Consider the following 18,649-nt stretch of genomic DNA (forward strand, 5'->3'; position numbering starts at 1 on the left):
CACACCTACTCATTCAAGGGTTTTTCTTTATTTTTTACTATTTCCTACATTGTATAATAACAGTGAAGACATCAAAACTATGAAATAACACATATGGAATCAAGTAGTAACCACAAGTGTTCAGCGAAAACTGTGTGAATCAGGCCTTCATGGTCAAATTGCTGCAACGAAACCACTACTAAAGAACACCAATAAGAAGAAGAGACTTGCTTGAGCCAAGAAACACAAGCAATGGACATTAGACCTGTGGAAATCTGTCCTTTTGTCTGATGAGTCCAAATTTGAGATTTTTGGTTCCAGCCGCCATGTCTTTGTGAGACGCAGAGTAGGTGAATGGATGATCTCCGCATGTGTGGTTCCGACCGTGAAGCATGGAGGGGGAGGTGTTGGTGTAGGGTTGCTTTGCTGGTGACACTGTCTGTGATTTATTTAGAATTCAAAGCACACTTATACAGTGATATGCCATCCCATCTGATTTGCGCTTAATGGGACTATCATTTGTTTTTCAACAAGACAATTGCCCAACATACATCCAGGCTGTGTAAGGACTATTTGGAGTGATGGAGTGCTGAATCAGATGACCTGGCCTCCACAATCACCTGACCTCAACCCAATTCAAATCAAATCAAATGTATTTATATAGCCCTTCGTACATCAGCTGATATCTCAAAGTGCTGTGCAGAAACCCAGCCTAAAACCCCAAACAGCAAGCAATGCAGGTGTAGAAGCACTGTGGCTAGGAAAAACTCCCTAGAAAGGCCAAAACCTAGGAAGAAACCTAGAGAGGAACCAGGCTATGTGGGGTGGCCAGTCCTCTTCTGGCTGTGCCGGGTGGAGATTATAACAGAACATGGCCAAGTCCCCAGGCCAATGTTCAAATGTTCATAAATGACCAGCATGGTCGAATAATAATAAGGCAGAACAGTTGAAAACTGGAGCAGCAGCACGGCCAGGTGGACTGGGGACAGCAAGGAGTCATCATGTCAGGTAGTCCTGAGGCATGGTCCTAGGGCTCAGGTCCTCCGAGAGAGATAAAGAAAGAGAGAAAGAGAGAATTAGAGAAAGCACACTTAAATTCACACAGGACACCGAATAGGACAGGAGAAGTACTCCAGATATAACAAACTGACCCTTGCCCTCCGACAATTGAGATGGTTTGGGATGAGTTGGATCACAGAGTTAAGGAAAAGCAGCCAACAAGTGCTCAGCATATGAGGGAACTCCTTCAAGACTGTTGGAAAAGCATTCCAGGTGAAGCTGGTTGAGAGAATGCCAAGAGTGTGCGAAGTTGTCATCAAGGCAAAGGGTGGCTACTTTGAAGAATCTAAAATATATTTTGATTTGTTGTCACGAGCGTTATGAGAGCTGGACCAAGGCACAGCGTGTGTAGAGTTCCGCATCTTTATTTCTGTGAAACTTCAAAAGAAAACAACCAAATGGGGATGACTAGTGTCGGCGCCGGGCTGTACACCGTGCCTGGACTGTGCATTGGCTCAAAGGGCCCCAGGCCATGGAGACGGACTGGACACCAGCACCGAGGAAGGCTCCGACACACACTGCTTGGTCCTTGCTTGGTGGGATATTCTGTCACGCTCGTGATTAAAGACGGACCAAGGCGCAGCCTACCAAGCACACCAACATAGAAATAGGACAACTAGAACACCCCCCCCTTAGACACGCCCTGACCTACACCACCATAGAGAACCAACCTACATGATTCCATATGTGTTATTTCATAGTTTTGATGTCTTAAACTATTATTTTACGATATATAAAATAGTAAAAATAAAGAAAAAACGCTTGAATGAGAAGGTGTGTCCAAACCTTTGACTGGTACTGTATGTCTATGTGATATGTTATATTTACCATTATATTCATCATTACTTTGTCATTATTAAGGTAGTTTTGTGTCACCCTGAGGACATTGTTACAACTTCTTATGTACTTTGAAAATGTCTTACGTATATTCTCCACGGGATTCAGAGTTCTAATCTATTTTGGGAAACTTTAACTTGAGCGGATGATTAGTGGGGAAAATGAACTGAAGTGATTTCTGCTCTGTGTGTCCATTCCTGTCCTCTCATCACGAGTTACAGATTAATTTACTGTTGAGAGATCAGAGAGAGTGAGAAAGAGAGAGAGAGAGTTGAGAGGGAGGGGGGAGGGAGGGAAGAGAGGAGAGATAAAGTGAGGTCGAAAGAGAGAGGGAGGGAGATAGATAGATAGATAGATAGATAGATAGATAGATAGATAGATAGAAAGAGGGAGGGAAATGGAGGGAGAGGGAGGTAGAAAGAGAGAGAAGGAGGGAAGTAGAAAGTTGAGAGAGGTAGGGGGGAGGAGAGGAGAGCGATAGTGAGGTAATAATAATAATAATATAATATATGCCATTTAGCAGACGCTTTTATCCAAAGCGACTTACAGTCATGTGTGCATACATTCTACGTATGGATGGTCCCGGGAATCGAACCCACTACCCTGGCGTTACAAGCGCCATGCTCTACCAACTGAGCTACAGAAGGTAGAAAGAAAGAGAGGAAAGGAGATAGAGAGTTGATAGGCTGAGGAGAGGAGAAAGATAGGGAGGTAGAAAGAGAGAGAGAGAGAGAGAGAGAGAGAGAGAGAGAGAGAGAGAGAGAGAGAGAGAGAGAGAGAGAGAGAGAGAGAGAGAGAGAGAGAGAGAGAGAGAGAGAGAGAGAGAGAGAGAGAGAGAGAGAGAGAGAGAGAGAGAGAGAGAGAGAGAGAGAGAGAGAGAGGGTGGGGGGGAAGAGAGAGTGAGAGGGAGCTAGAGGGAAGAGATAGAGATGGAGATAGAGATAGGGAGAGAGATAGGGAGGGACAAATAGCAAGTGAGATAGAAAATATGAGAAAGAACAAAAAAGAGAAGGGAGAGAGAGAAAACGCCAAAGACAGTCCTTAACTGATTCGGTGTGTATTGGATAGTAGTTCCTGGTTGGTGTAGCCTATTAGACCAAAGACAGTCCTAAACTGATTCGGTGTGTATTGGACAGTAGTTCCTGGTTGGTGTAGCCTATTAGACCAAAGACAGTCCTTAACTGATTCGGTGTGTATTGGACAGTAGTTCCTGGTTGGTGTAGCCTATCAGACCAAAGACAGTCCTTAACTGATTCGGTGTGTATTGGACAGTAGTTCCTGGTTGGTGTAGCCTATCAGACCAAAGACAGTCCTAAACTGATTCGGTGTGTATTGGACAGTAGTTCCTGGTTGGTGTAGCCTATCAGACCAAAGACAGTCCTTAACTGATTCGGTGTGTATTGGACAGTAGTTCCTGGTTGGTGTAGCCTATTAGACCAAAGACAGTCCTAAACTGATTCGGTGTGTATTGGACAGTAGTTCCTGGTTGGTGTAGCCTATCAGACCAAAGACAGTCCTAAACTGATTCGGTGTGTATTGGACAGTAGTTCCTGGTTGGTGTAGCCTATCAGACCAAAGACAGTCCTAAACTGATTCGGTGTGTATTGGACAGTAGTTCCTGGTTGGTGTAGCCTATTAGACCAAAGACAGTCCTTAACTGATTCGGTGTGTATTGGACAGTAGTTCCTGGTTGGTGTAGCCTACTAGACCAAAGACAGTCCTTAACTGATTCGGTGTGTATTGGACAGTAGTTCCTGGTTGGTGTAGCCTATCAGACCAAAGACAGTCCTAAACTGATTCGGTGTGTATTGGACAGTAGTTCCTGGTTGGTGTAGCCTATTAGACCAAAGACAGTCCTTAACTGATTCGGTGTGTATTGGACAGTAGTTCCTGGTTGGTGTAGCCTATTAGACCAAAGACAGTCCTTAACTGATTCGGTGTGTATTGGACAGTAGTTCCTGGTTGGTGTAGCCTATTAGACCAAAGACAGTCCTTAACTGATTCGGTGTGTATTGGACAGTAGTTCCTGGTTGGTGTAGCCTATTAGACCAAAGACAGTCCTTAACTGATTCGGTGTGTATTGGACAGTAGTTCCTGGTTGGTGTAGCCTATTAGACCAAAGACAGTCCTTAACTGATTCGGTGTGTATTGGACAGTAGTTCCTGGTTGGTGTAGCCTATTAGACCAAAGACAGTCCTTAACTGATTCGGTGTGTATTGGATAGTAGTTCCTGGTTGGTGTAGCCTATCAGACCAAAGACAGTCCTAAACTGATTCGGTGTGTATTGGACAGTAGTTCCTGGTTGGTGTAGCCTATCAGACCAAAGACAGTCCTAAACTGATTCGGTGTGTATTGGACAGTAGTTCCTGGTTGGTGTAGCCTATCAGACCAAAGACAGTCCTAAACTGATTCGGTGTGTATTGGACAGTAGTTCCTGGTTGGTGTAGCCTATTAGACCAAAGACAGTCCTTAACTGATTCGGTGTGTATTGGACAGTAGTTCCTGGTTGGTGTAGCCTATTAGACCAAAGACAGTCCTTAACTGATTCGGTGTGTATTGGACAGTAGTTCCTGGTTGGTGTAGCCTATTAGACCAAAGACAGTCCTTAACTGATTCGGTGTGTATTGGACAGTAGTTCCTGGTTGGTGTAGCCTATTAGACCAAAGACAGTCCTTAACTGATTCGGTGTGTATTGGACAGTAGTTCCTGGTTGGTGTAGCCTATCAGACCAAAGACAGTCCTAAACTGATTCGGTGTGTATTGGACAGTAGTTCCTGGTTGGTGTAGCCTATTAGACCAAAGACAGTCCTAAACTGATTCGGTGTGTATTGGACAGTAGTTCCTGGTTGGTGTAGCCTATCAGACCAAAGACAGTCCTAAACTGATTCGGTGTGTATTGGACAGTAGTTCCTGGTTGGTGTAGCCTATCAGACCAAAGACAGTCCTAAACTGATTCGGTGTGTATTGGACAGTAGTTCCTGGTTGGTGTAGCCTATCAGACCAAAGACAGTCCTAAACTGATTCGGTGTGTATTGGACAGTAGTTCCTGGTTGGTGTAGCCTATTAGACCAAAGACAGTCCTAAACTGATTCGGTGTGTATTGGACAGTAGTTCCTGGTTGGTGTAGCCTATCAGACCAAAGACAGTCCTAAACTGATTCGGTGTGTATTGGACAGTAGTTCCTGGTTGGTGTAGCCTATCAGACCAAAGACAGTCCTAAACTGATTCGGTGTGTATTGGACAGTAGTTCCTGGTTGGTGTAGCCTATCAGACCAAAGACAGTCCTTAACTGATTCGGTGTGTATTGGACAGTAGTTCCTGGTTGGTGTAGCCTATTAGACCAAAGACAGTCCTTAACTGATTCGGTGTGTATTGGACAGTAGTTCCTGGTTGGTGTAGCCTATTAGACCAAAGACAGTCCTAAACTGATTCGGTGTGTATTGGACAGTAGTTCCTGGTTGGTGTAGCCTATTAGACCAAAGACAGTCCTTAACTGATTCGGTGTGTATTGGACAGTAGTTCCTGGTTGGTGTAGCCTATTAGACCAAAGACAGTCCTTAACTGATTCGGTGTGTATTGGACAGTAGTTCCTGGTTGGTGTAGCCTATTAGACCAAAGACAGTCCTTAACTGATTCGGTGTGTATTGGACAGTAGTTCCTGGTTGGTGTAGCCTATTAGACCAAAGACAGTCCTTAACTGATTCGGTGTGTATTGGACAGTAGTTCCTGGTTGGTGTAGCCTATTAGACCAAAGACAGTCCTTAACTGATTCGGTGTGTATTGGACAGTAGTTCCTGGTTGGTGTAGCCTATTAGACCAAAGACAGTCCTTAACTGATTCGGTGTGTATTGGATAGTAGTTCCTGGTTGGTGTAGCCTATCAGACCAAAGACAGTCCTAAACTGATTCGGTGTGTATTGGACAGTAGTTCCTGGTTGGTGTAGCCTATCAGACCAAAGACAGTCCTAAACTGATTCGGTGTGTATTGGACAGTAGTTCCTGGTTGGTGTAGCCTATCAGACCAAAGACAGTCCTAAACTGATTCGGTGTGTATTGGACAGTAGTTCCTGGTTGGTGTAGCCTATTAGACCAAAGACAGTCCTTAACTGATTCGGTGTGTATTGGACAGTAGTTCCTGGTTGGTGTAGCCTATTAGACCAAAGACAGTCCTTAACTGATTCGGTGTGTATTGGACAGTAGTTCCTGGTTGGTGTAGCCTATTAGACCAAAGACAGTCCTTAACTGATTCGGTGTGTATTGGACAGTAGTTCCTGGTTGGTGTAGCCTATTAGACCAAAGACAGTCCTTAACTGATTCGGTGTGTATTGGACAGTAGTTCCTGGTTGGTGTAGCCTATTAGACCAAAGACAGTCCTTAACTGATTCGGTGTGTATTGGACAGTAGTTCCTGGTTGGTGTAGCCTATTAGACCAAAGACAGTCCTTAACTGATTCGGTGTGTATTGGACAGTAGTTCCTGGTTGGTGTAGCCTATTAGACCAAAGACAGTCCTTAACTGATTCGGTGTGTATTGGATAGTAGTTCCTGGTTGGTGTAGCCTATCAGACCAAAGACAGTCCTAAACTGATTCGGTGTGTATTGGACAGTAGTTCCTGGTTGGTGTAGCCTATCAGACCAAAGACAGTCCTAAACTGATTCGGTGTGTATTGGACAGTAGTTTCTGGTTGGTGTAGCCTATCAGACCAAAGACAGTCCTAAACTGATTCGGTGTGTATTGGATAGTAGTTCCTGGTTGGTGTAGCCTATTAGACCAAAGACAGTCCTAAACTGATTCTGTGTGTATTGGACAGTAGTTCCTGGTTGGTGTAGCCTATCAGACCAAAGACAGTCCTTAACTGATTCTGTGTGTATTGGACAGTAGTTCCTATCCTGGTTGGTGTAGCCTATCAGACCAAAGACAGTCCTTAACTGATTCTGTGTGTATTGGACAGTAGTTCCTGGTCTATCCTGGTTGGTGTAGCCTATCAGACCAAAGACAGTCCTTAACTGATTCTGTGTGTATTGGACAGTAGTTCCTGGTCTATCCTGGTTGGTGGAGCCTTCAGACCAAAGACAGTCCTTAACTGATTCTGTGTGTATTGGACAGTAGTTCCTGGTCTATCCTGGTTGGTGTAGCCTATCAGACCAAAGACAGTCCTTAACTGATTCGGTGTGTATTGGATAGTAGTTCCTGGTTGGTGTAGCCTATTAGACCAAAGACAGTCCTTAACTGATTCGGTGTGTATTGGACAGTAGTTCCTGGTTGGTGTAGCCTATCAGACCAAAGACAGTCCTTAACTGATTCTGTGTGTATTGGACAGTAGTTCCTGGTCTATCCTGGTTGGTGGAGCCTTCAGACCAAAGACAGTCCTTAACTGATTCTGTGTGTATTGGACAGTAGTTCCTGGTCTATCCTGGTTGGTGGAGCCTTCAGACCAAAGACAGTCCTTAACTGATTCTGTGTGTATTGGACAGTAGTTCCTGGTCTATCCTGGTTGGTGGAGCCTTCAGACCAAAGACAGTCCTTAACTGATTCTGTGTGTATTGGACAGTAGTTCCTGGTCTATCCTGGTTGGTGGAGCCTTCAGACCAAAGACAGTCCTTAACTGATTCTGTGTGTATTGGACAGTAGTTCCTGGTCTATCCTGGTTGGTGGAGCCTTCAGACCAAAGACAGTCCTTAACTGATTCTGTGTGTATTGGACAGTAGTTCCTGGTCTATCCTGGTTGGTGGAGCCTTCAGACCAAAGACAGTCCTTAACTGATTCTGTGTGTATTGGACAGTAGTTCCTGGTCTATCCTGGTTGGTGGAGCCTTCAGACCAAAGACAGTCCTAAACTGATTCGGTGTGTATTGGACAGTAGTTCCTGGTTGGTGTAGCCTATCAGACCAAAGACAGTCCTTAACTGATTCTGTGTGTATTGGACAGTAGTTCCTGGTCTATCCTGGTTGGTGGAGCCTTCAGACCAAAGACAGTCCTTAACTGATTCTGTGTGTATTGGACAGTAGTTCCTGGTCTATCCTGGTTGGTGGAGCCTTCAGACCAAAGACAGTCCTTAACTGATTCTGTGTGTATTGGACAGTAGTTCCTGGTCTATCCTGGTTGGTGGAGCCTTCAGACCAAAGACAGTCCTTAACTGATTCTGTGTGTATTGGACAGTAGTTCCTGGTCTATCCTGGTTGGTGGAGCCTTCAGACAAACATCTATTCAGTCTTTCCCTATAAAAAGGGCAGCAGATGGAGTCATCCAGTCGGGATGACTCTCTGAAACCAGGACATGTGAATTATTCATCATCCAAAACCGGAAAACACTCAAACACACATAGAATGCGTACCAAAATTGCTCCCTTTTCCCTATTGGGTGCACTACTTTAGATTTGACCCAGGACCCTATAGGATGTCATTTGGAACACGGCCATACTGTATTTTGTTTCAATGTTTCACAAAAACCTGTTTGGTTTGCCAACATACTGTAATAGAAGAAAAGAGAAACATGTTTGGTTTGCCAACATACTGTAATAGAAGAAAAGAGAAACATGTTTATTGTCTTTCAAAATGATTTGGAAACAACAACAACAATATATATATATTTTTTATGCAATTCCCACATGTGTATATAATGAAATTAGCCTTAATTTAATCTCAATTAATAATAACCACCATCTCCTGGTTGTTCACATTCTACTATAACTCCGTATCAAGTGTATTAGTCATATTTACAGGCTACACTGTCCAAAATGAATGCTTACTAGCATGTTCCTTTAGGACAATGCAACAACGATAAGAACTAATGAAAGGTAAGAATACGAACATAAAGTAAACGTCTCGGTAGAATAAACATTTTAGCATCAGTATAATACAGGAAGACACTATTTATAGTCCAACATTTACACGTGTTTATTATATTTACACATGTTTATTATATTTACACATGTTTATTATATTTACACATGTTTATTATATTTACACATGTTTATTATATTTACACATGTTTATTATATTTACACATGTTTATTATATTTACACATGTTTATTATATTTACACATGTTTATTATATTTACACATGTTTATTATATTTACACATGTTTATTATATTTACACATGTTTATTATATTTACACGTGTTTATTATATTTACACATGTTTATTATATTTACACATGTTTATTATATTTACACATGTTTATTATATTTACACATGTTTATTATATTTATATTATTTATTTATATTTACACGTGTATCAGGAAAGGGGGGATTTTTGGGGAACAATTGTTTAAATTGTTCAGTATTTAGCAATAATATCCAGAGTCTGGTAGCAACATTTGTGATGTGTGTGTGTGTGTGTGTGTGTGTGTGTGTGTGTGTGTGTGTGTGTGTGTGTGTGTGTGTGTGTATCATCGTCTATGCGGTTTAGTTTGGTTTCTGGATTTCAGCCAATCTAAATGTGTGTGAGCAGTTTTATTTCTAAACATCTATTAAACTTATATTTTCTCTTGTTTTAAATTAAGTTCAGCACAGTTTTGTTATCTCATTTTATTTATTGGGCCACTGACTACAGCATTTTATTTAGAGTGTGTGTGGATGAGTGCGTGTGGTGGGCTAATAGCTAGCTAGAATTAGCATCTTGCTAGCTAGATAGAATTAGCAGAAAATCCGTTGGCTACAAACTTGCTAGATAACTAGCTAGCTAGCAAGATGATGAAGAAATAATGTAATTCACCCTCACCACGCGGTAACTGACGTTACCCTATACTCCTGCCAGTGTCAGCCAGAGACATGTATTTAGCTTGCTTGCTAGCTAAATGTTTAGTGTCGTCACTAGCATAACAGGCTAGCTAGCTTAATTCCAGCAGGCTTGCCATGGCATTGGCTACTGATCTAGCTAGCTAACAAATCAGATAGGCTCGATAGGATGTAGCTAAACTAAAAGAAACTTACTCTCACTGTAAACTGCGTTTATTTTTAAGCAAACTTAACATGTGTAAATATTTCCATGAACATAACAAGATTCTACAACTGAGACATAAACTGAACAAGTTCCACAGACATGTGACTAACATAAATTGAATAATGTGTCCCTGAACAAATGGGGGTCAAAATCAAAAGTAAGAGTCAGTATCTGGTGTGGCCACCAGCTGCATTAAGTACTGCAGTGCATCTCCTCCTCGTGGACTGCACCAGATTTGCCAGTTCTTGCTGTGAGATGTTACCCCACTCTTCCACCAAGGCACCTGCAAGTTCCCGGACATTTCTGGGGGTAATGGCCCTAGCCCTCACCCTCCGATCCAACAGGTCCCAGATGTGCTCAATGGGATTGACATTAGCTAGCTAGCTCGTTTCAAATCAGATTTTCACGCTAACGTAAGCTGACATTAGCTAGCATTCGAGGGCTGACTCTGTTCTCATGAAGTTTATTGTGTAGCGCAAAAAAATAAATGAATTATCCATCTATGGTGGCACACACACACACACACACACACACACACACACACACACACACACACACACACACACACACACACACACACACACACACACACACACACACACACACACACACACACACACACCTGTAAAGGCCTGTGTGGTATCAAAACAGAGCATGTAGCTAGTTTTATTGATTTATTTTACGTTTTTATTTATTTAACCTTTATTTAACTAGTCAGTTAAGAACAAATTCTTATTTACAGTGACGGCCTACACCGGCCAAACCTGGACGATGCTGGGCCAATTGTGAGCCGCCCCTATGGGACTCCCAATCACGGAGGACGCTGGATGTGATACAGCTTGGATAGTCTTCTATGTGGATGTATTTTAGGCTCAAACCGTTGTTCATTCATAGTTATTTAAAGACAAAGACTATTTCTGGATCATCTCTTCATCCTGTGGCGCATGCTTTGTTGGCTGAGAGAATGGGAGAGAGGGGGAGAGAGAAGGAGAGTGGGGAGGGAGAGAGGGGAGAGAGGGTGAGGGGGGATAGAGAAAGGGGGCAGAGAAAGAAGGAGGGAGAGGGGGAGGGAGAGTTGGTGGGGGGAAAGAGGGACATGGAGAGGGGAGTTGGAGAGAGAAAAGGAAAGGGGAGGGAGAGGGGAGAGAGAGTGCGAGGGGGAGAGAGGGGAGTTGGAGAGAGAAAAGGAAAGGGGAGGGAGAGGGAGAGAGAGTGCGAGGGGAGAGAGGAGAGTTGGAGAGAGGGAAAGGGGGAGGCAGAGGGGAGAGAGAGTGTGAGGGGGAGAGGGGGGCGAGAAAGGGAGAGGTACAGCAGTGAAAGGGTTAGTTATTTCTAGGAGTGAGGGGTGGGGGAGTAGGAAGAGGTAGTAGAGCGAGAGAGATGGCGAGAGAAAGAGGGTGAGGGGGAGATCGAGGGGAGAGAGAGTGCGAGAGAGGGGGGAGAGAGCTGCATATCTCTGCATCTTCCTCTCTCTCACATTCCTCCTCCACCTCTTCCTCCCCTTCTCCTCCTCCTCCTCCCTCTCTTTCTCCCTCTCTCCCCTACCCAGTCACCCTCCACATTGTGTTGACTAAGAGAAATTACAAGGGTACATGCTCAGCCCCCTCCTGTACTCCCTGTTCACCCATGACTGCATGGCCACGCCTCCAACTCGATCATCAAGTGTGCAGACGACACAACAGTAGTAGGCTTGATTACCAACAATGACGAGACAGCCTACAGGGAGGAGGTGAGGGCCCTCTGAGTGTGGTGCCGGGAAAATAACCTCTCACTCAACGTCAACAAAACAAAGGAGCTAATTGTGGACTACATGAAACAACAGAGGGAGCACTCCCTATCCACATCAAGGGGACAGCAGTGGAGAAGGTGGAAAGCTCTAAGATCCTGGGCACATCACAGACCTCGGCTGAAGAAATTTGGCTTGGCACCTAAAACCCTCACAAACTGTACAAGATGCACAATTGAGAGCATAATTTTGGGCTGTATCACCGCCTGGTACGGCAACTTCACTGCCCTGAACCGCAAGGCTCTCGAGGGTGGTATGGTCTGCCCAACGCATCACTGGGGGCAAACTACTTACCCTCCATGACACCTACAGCACCCGATGTCACAGGAAGGCCAAAAGAGCATCAAGAACAACAACCACCCGAGCCACTGCCTGTTCAACCTGCTATCATCCAGAAGGGGAGGTCAGTACAGGTGCATCAAAGCTGGGACTGAGAGGCTATCAGACTGTTAAATAGCCATCACTAGCACATTAGAGGCTGCTGCCCTATATACATAGACTTGAATCACTGGCCACTTTAAATAATGGAACACTAGTCACTTTAATAATGTTTACATATTTTGTATTACTCATCTCATATGTATATACTGTATTCTATACTATTCTACTGTATCTTAGTCTATGTATTACTCATCTCATATGTATATACTGTATTCTATACTATTCTAATGTATAGATGCCGCTCCGACATTATTCGTCCAAATATTTATATATTGTTAATTCCATTCCTTTACATTATATTTGTGTGTATTGTTGTGAATTGTGTATTGTTAGATATTACTGCACTGTTAGAAACGCAAGCATTTCGCTACACCTGCAATAACATCTGGTAAACATGTGTATGTGACCAGTCAAATTGGATTTGATATGATTTTGATCTCCGCTCTAAGCGTTATCTCCCCCTCTGTCAGACTTCACTATCTCCTCCTCTGTCAGACTGCACTATCTCCCCCTCTGTCAGACTTCACTATCTCCTCCTCTGTCAGACTGCACTATCTCCCCCTCTGTCAGACTGCACTATCTCCCCCTCTCTCAGACTGCACTATCTCCCCCTCTGTCAGACTGCACTATCTCCCCCTCTCTCAGACTGCACTATCTCCCCTATCTCAGACTGCACTATCTCCCCCTCTGTCAGACTGCACTATCTCCCCCTCTCTCAGACTGCACTATCTCCCCCTCTGTCAGACTGCACTATCTCCCCCTCTCTCAGACTGCACTATCTCCCCCTCTGTCAGACTGCACTATCTCCCCCTATCTCAGACTGAACTATCTCCGCCTATCTCAGACTGCACTATCTCCGCCTATCTCGGACTGCACTATCTCTCCCTCTGTCAGACTGCACTATCTCCCCCTCTGGACGTGTGAAAGGGTCCTAAGGGCTTTCTAGGACCGACTGACATTTACAAATGTTAAATAAAATGCTTTACACGACACGTGCACACACACACATTTCAACCCATGGCCGAACTGAGTTTCTCATCTCATTAGTGATGTGCTGTGTGTAGGCCACGTGCTGTTACAGGAGAGAAGAAAAATATATAGAGAGACAGAGACAGAGAGACAGAGAGAGAGAGAGAGAGAGAAGAAAAATGTATAGAGAGAGAGAGAGAGAGAGAGAGAGAGAGAGAGAGAGAGAGAGAGAGAGAGCGTGAGCAGTTCTCTGTCCCTAAACAGAGAGTATGGAGTGTCAGGAAAGCTGACCACTGTGACTGACCCAAACGTAAGGGATGTTCTACTCCTGGTTCATGCTCTACCTGTCAATATGTGGGGGAGGTCGCAGAGAGGGAGGGAGGTAGTAGAGCGAGAGAGCGTGAGCGAGTGAGAGAGAAAGAGGGAGAGAGGGAGAGAGAAAGAGGGAGAAAGGGAGAGAGTGTGATGGAGAGAGAGAGGGAGAGAGAGAGAAAGAGGGAGAGAGTGCAATTATGAGAGAGAGAGACAGAGAGAGGGAGAGAGGGAGGGAGAGAGAGAGGGAGAGAGAGAGCGGGAGAGAGAGAGAATGGAGAGAGCGAGAGAGCTGAGAGAGAGATGAGAGAGAGGGAGAGAGAGAGAGAGCGAGAGAGAGAGAGAGAGAGAGAGAGAGAGAGAGAGAGAGAGAGAGAGAGAGAGAGAGAGAGAGAGAGAGAGAGAGAGAGAGAGAGAGAGAGAGAGAGAGAGAGAGAGAGAGAGAGACAGAGAGAGAGAGAGACAGAGAGAGACAGAGAGACAGACAGACAGACAGACAGACAGACAGACAGACAGACAGACAGACAGACAGACAGACAGACAGACAGACAGACAGACAGACAGACAGACAGACAGACAGACAGACAGACAGACAGACAGACAGACAGACAGACAGACAGACAGACAGACAGACAGACAGACAGACAGACAGACAGACAGACAGACAGACAGACAGACAGACAGACAGACAAACAAAATGGGACAAACACCAAATTGAGATGTGTAGATATCCTCCGTGTACAACGTAGAACACCAAATAAGACCAGACTAGAATTAGGCCGATACCCACTAATTATCAAAATCCAGAAAAGAGCCGTTAAATTCTTTCACCAACTAAAAGGAAGCGATTCCCAAACCTTCCATAACAAAGCCATCACCTACAGAGAGACGAACCTGGAGAAGAGTCCCCTAAGCAAGCTGGTCCTGGGGCTCTGCTCACAAACACAAACAGAGCCCAAGGACAGTAACACAATTAGACCCAACCAAATCATGAGAAAACAAAAATATAATTACTTGACACATTGGAAAGAATTAACAAAAAAACAGAGCAAACTAGAATACTATTTGGCCCTAAACAGAGAGTACACAGCGGCAGAATACCTGACCACTGTGACTGGCCCAAACTTAAGGAAAGCTTTGACTATTTCCAGACTCAGTGAGCATAGCCTTGCTATTGAGAAAGGCCGCCATAGGCAGACATGGCTCTCAAGAGAAGACAGGCTATGTGCTCACTGCCCACAAAATGAGGTGGAAACTGAGCTGCACTTCCTAACCTCCTGCCAAATGTATGACCATATTAGAGAGACATTTTCCCCTCAGATTACACAGACCCACAAAGAATTCGAAAACAAATCAAATTTTGATAAACTCCCATGTCTACTGGGTGTAATTCCACAGTGTGCCATCACAGCAGCAAGATTTATGACGTGTTGCCACAAGAAAAGGGCAACCAGTGAAGAACAAACACCATTGTAAATACAACCCATATTTATGCTTATTTATTTTCCTTTGTGTACTCATTTGTACATTGTTACAACACTTTGTGTGTGTATATATATATACACTGCTCATAAAAATAAAGGGAACACTAAAATAACACATCCTAGATCTGAATGAATTCAATATTCTTATTCAATACTTTTTTCTTTACATAGTTGAATGTGCTGACAACAAAATCACACCAAAAATATCAATGGAAATCAAATTTATCAACCCATGGAGGTCTGGATTTGGAGTCACACTCAAAATTAAAGTGGAAAACCACACTACAGGCGGATCCAACTTTGATGTAATGTCCTGAAAACAGTCAAAATGAGGCTCAGTAGTGTGTGTGGCCTCCAGGTGCCAGTATTTTTTTTATTTTTTATTTCACCTTTATTTAACCAGGTAGGCTAGTTGAGAACAAGTTCTCATTTGCAACTGCGACCTGGCCAAGATAAAGCATAGCAGTGTGAACAGACAACACAGAGTTACACATGGAGTAAACAATTAGCAAGTCAATAACACAGTAGAAAAAAAAATGGGCAGTCTATATACAATGTGTGCAAAAGGCATGAGGAGGTAGGCGAATAATACAATTTTGCAGATTAACACTGGAGTGATAAATGATCAGATGGGCATGTACAGGTAGAGATATTGGTGTGCAAAAGAGCAGAAAAGTAAATAAATAAAAACAGTATAAAAACAGTATGGGAATGAGGTAGGTGAAAAGGGTGAGCTATTTACCAATAGACTATGTACAGCTGCAGCGATCGGTTAGCTGCTCGGATAGCTGATGTTTGAAGTTGGTGAGGGAGATAAAAGTCTCCAACTTCAGCGATTTTTGCAATTCGTTCCAGTCACAGGCAGCAGAGTACTGGAACGAAAGGCGGCCAAATGAGGTGTTGGCTTTAGGGATGATCAGTGAGATACACCTGCTGGAGCGCGTGCTACGGATGGGTGTTGCCATCGTGACCAGTGAACTGAGATAAGGCGGAGCTTTACCTAGCATGGACTTGTAGATGACCTGGAGCCAGTGGGTCTGGCGACGAATATGTAGTGAGGGCCAGCCGACTAGAGCATACAAGTCGCAGTGGTGGGTGGTATAAGGTGCTTTAGTGCCAAAACGGATGGCACTGTGATAGACTGCATCCAGTTTGCTGAGTAGAGTGTTGGAAGCCATTTTGTAGATGACATCGCCGAAGTCGAGGATCGGTAGGATAGTCAGTTTTACTAGGGTAAGCTTGGCAGCGTGGGTGAAGGAGGCTTTGTTGCGGAATAGAAAGCCGACTCTGGATTTGATTTTTGATTGGAGATGTTTGATGTGAGTCTGGAAGGAGAGTTTGCAGTCTAGCCAGACACCTAGGTACTTATAGATGTCCACATATTCAAGGTTGGAACCATCCAGGGTGGTGATGCTAGTCGGGCATGCGGGTGCAGGCAGCGATCGGTTGAAAAGCATGCATTTGGTTTTACTCGCGTTTAAGAGCAGTTGGAGGCCACGGAAGGAGTGCTGTATGGCATTGAAGCTCGTTTGGAGGTTGGATAGCACAGTGTCCAATGACGGGCCGAAAGTATATAGAATGGTGTCGTCTGCGTAGAGGTGGATCAGGGAATCGCCCGCAGCAAGAGCAACATCATTGATATATACAGAGAAAAGAGTCGGCCCGAGAATTGAACCCTGTGGCACCCCCATAGAGACTGCCAGAGGACCGGACAGCATGCCCTCCGATTTGACACACTGAACTCTGTCTGCAAAGTAATTGGTGAACCAGGCAAGGCAGTCATCCGAAAACCGAGGCTGTTGAGTCTGCCGATAAGAATTTGGTGATTGACAGAGTCGAAAGCCTTGGCGAGGTCGATGAAGACGGCTGCACAGTACTGTCTTTTATCGATGGCGGTTATGATATCATTTAGTACCTTGAGTGTGGCTGAGGTGCACCCGTGACCGGCTCGAAACCAGATTGCACAGCGGAGAAGGTACGGTGGGATTCGAGATGGTCAGTGACCTGTTTGTTGACTTGGCTTTCAAGACCTTAGATAGGCAGGGCAGGATGGATATAGGTCTATAGCAGTTTGGGTCCAGGGTGTCTCCCCTTTGAAGAGGGGGATGACTGCGGCAGCTTTCCAATCCTTGGGGATCTCAGACGATATGAAAGAGAGGTTGAACAGGCTGGTAATAGGGGTTGCGACAATGGCGGCAGATAGTTTCAGAAATAGCGGGTCCAGATTGTCAAGCCCAGCTGATTTGTACGGGTCAAGGTTTTGCAGCTCTTTCAGAACATCTGCTATCTGGATTTGGGTAAAGGAGAACCTGGAGAGGCTTGGGTGAGGAACTACGGGGGGGCGGAGCTGTTGGCCGAGGTTGGAGTAGCCAGGCGGAAGGCATGGCCAGCCGTTGAGAAGTGCTTATTGAAGTTTTCGATAATCATGGATTTATCGGTGGAGACCGTGTTTCCTAGCCTCAGTGCAGTGGGCAGCTGGGAGGAGGTGCTCTTGTTCTCCATGGACTTCACAGTGTCCCAGAACTTTTTGGAGTTGGAGCTACAGGATGCAAACTTCTGCCTGAAGAAGCTGGCCTTAGCTTTCCTGACTGACTGCGTGTATTGGTTCCTGACTTCCCTGAACAGTTGCATATCACGGGGCTATTCGATGCTATTGCAGTCCGCCACAGGATGTTTTTGTGCTGGTCGAGGGCAGTCAGGTCTGGAGTGAACCAAGGGCTGTATCTGTTCTTGGTTCTGCATTTTTTGAACGGAGCATGCTTATCTAAAATGGTGAGGAAGTTACTTTTAAAGAATGACCAGGCATCCTCAACTGACGGGATGAGGTCAATGTCCTTCCAGGATACACGGGCCAGGTCGATTAGAAAGGCCTGCTCACAGAAGTGTTTTAGGGAGCGTTTGACAGTGATGAGGGGTGGTCGTTTGACTGCGGCTCCATGGCGGATACAGGCGATGAGGCAGTGATCGCTGAGATCCTGGTTGAAGACAGCGGAGGTATATTTGGAGGGCCAGTTGGTCAGGATGACGTCTATGAGGGTGCCCTTGTTTACAGAGTTAGGGTTGTACCTGGTGGGTTCCTTGATGATTTGAGTGAGATTGAGGGCATCTAGCTTAGATTGTAGGACTGCCGGGGTGTTAAGCATATCCCAGTTTAGGTCACCTAACAGAACAAACTCTGAAGCTAGATGGGGGCGATCAATTCACAAATGGTGTCCAGGGCGCAGCTGGGAGCTGACGGGGGTCGGTAGCAGGCGGCAACAGTGAGAGACTTGTTTCTGGAGAGAGTAATTTTCAAAATTAGTAGTTCAATCTGTTTGGGTATGGACCTGGAAAGTATGACATTACTTTGCAGGCTATCTCTGCAGTAGACTGCGACTCCGCCCCCTTTGGCAGTTCTATCTTGATGGAAGATGTTATAGTTGGGTATGGAAATCTCTGAATTTTTGGTGGCCTTCCTGAGCCGGGATTCAGACACGGCAAGGACATCAGGGTTAGCAGAGTGTGCTAAAGCAGTGAGTAAAACAAACTTAGGGAGGAGGCTTCTGATGTTGACATGCATAAAACCAAGACTTTTTGATCACAGAAGTCAACAAATGAGGGTACCTGGGGGCATGCAGGGCCTGGGTTTACCTCCACATCACCCGCGGAACAGAGAAGGAGTAGTATGAGGGTGCGGCTAAAGGCTATCAAAACTGGTCGCCTAGAGCGTTGGGGGCAGAGGATAAGAGGAGCAGGTTTCTGGGCATGGTAGAATATATTCAGGGCATAATGCGCAGACAGGGGTATGGTGGGGTGCGGGTACAGCGGAGGTAAGCCCAGGCACTCGGTGATGATGAGA

This window comes from Oncorhynchus keta, chromosome 6, assembly GCF_023373465.1.
Source record: "Oncorhynchus keta strain PuntledgeMale-10-30-2019 chromosome 6, Oket_V2, whole genome shotgun sequence".
Lineage (NCBI taxonomy): Eukaryota > Metazoa > Chordata > Actinopteri > Salmoniformes > Salmonidae > Oncorhynchus > Oncorhynchus keta.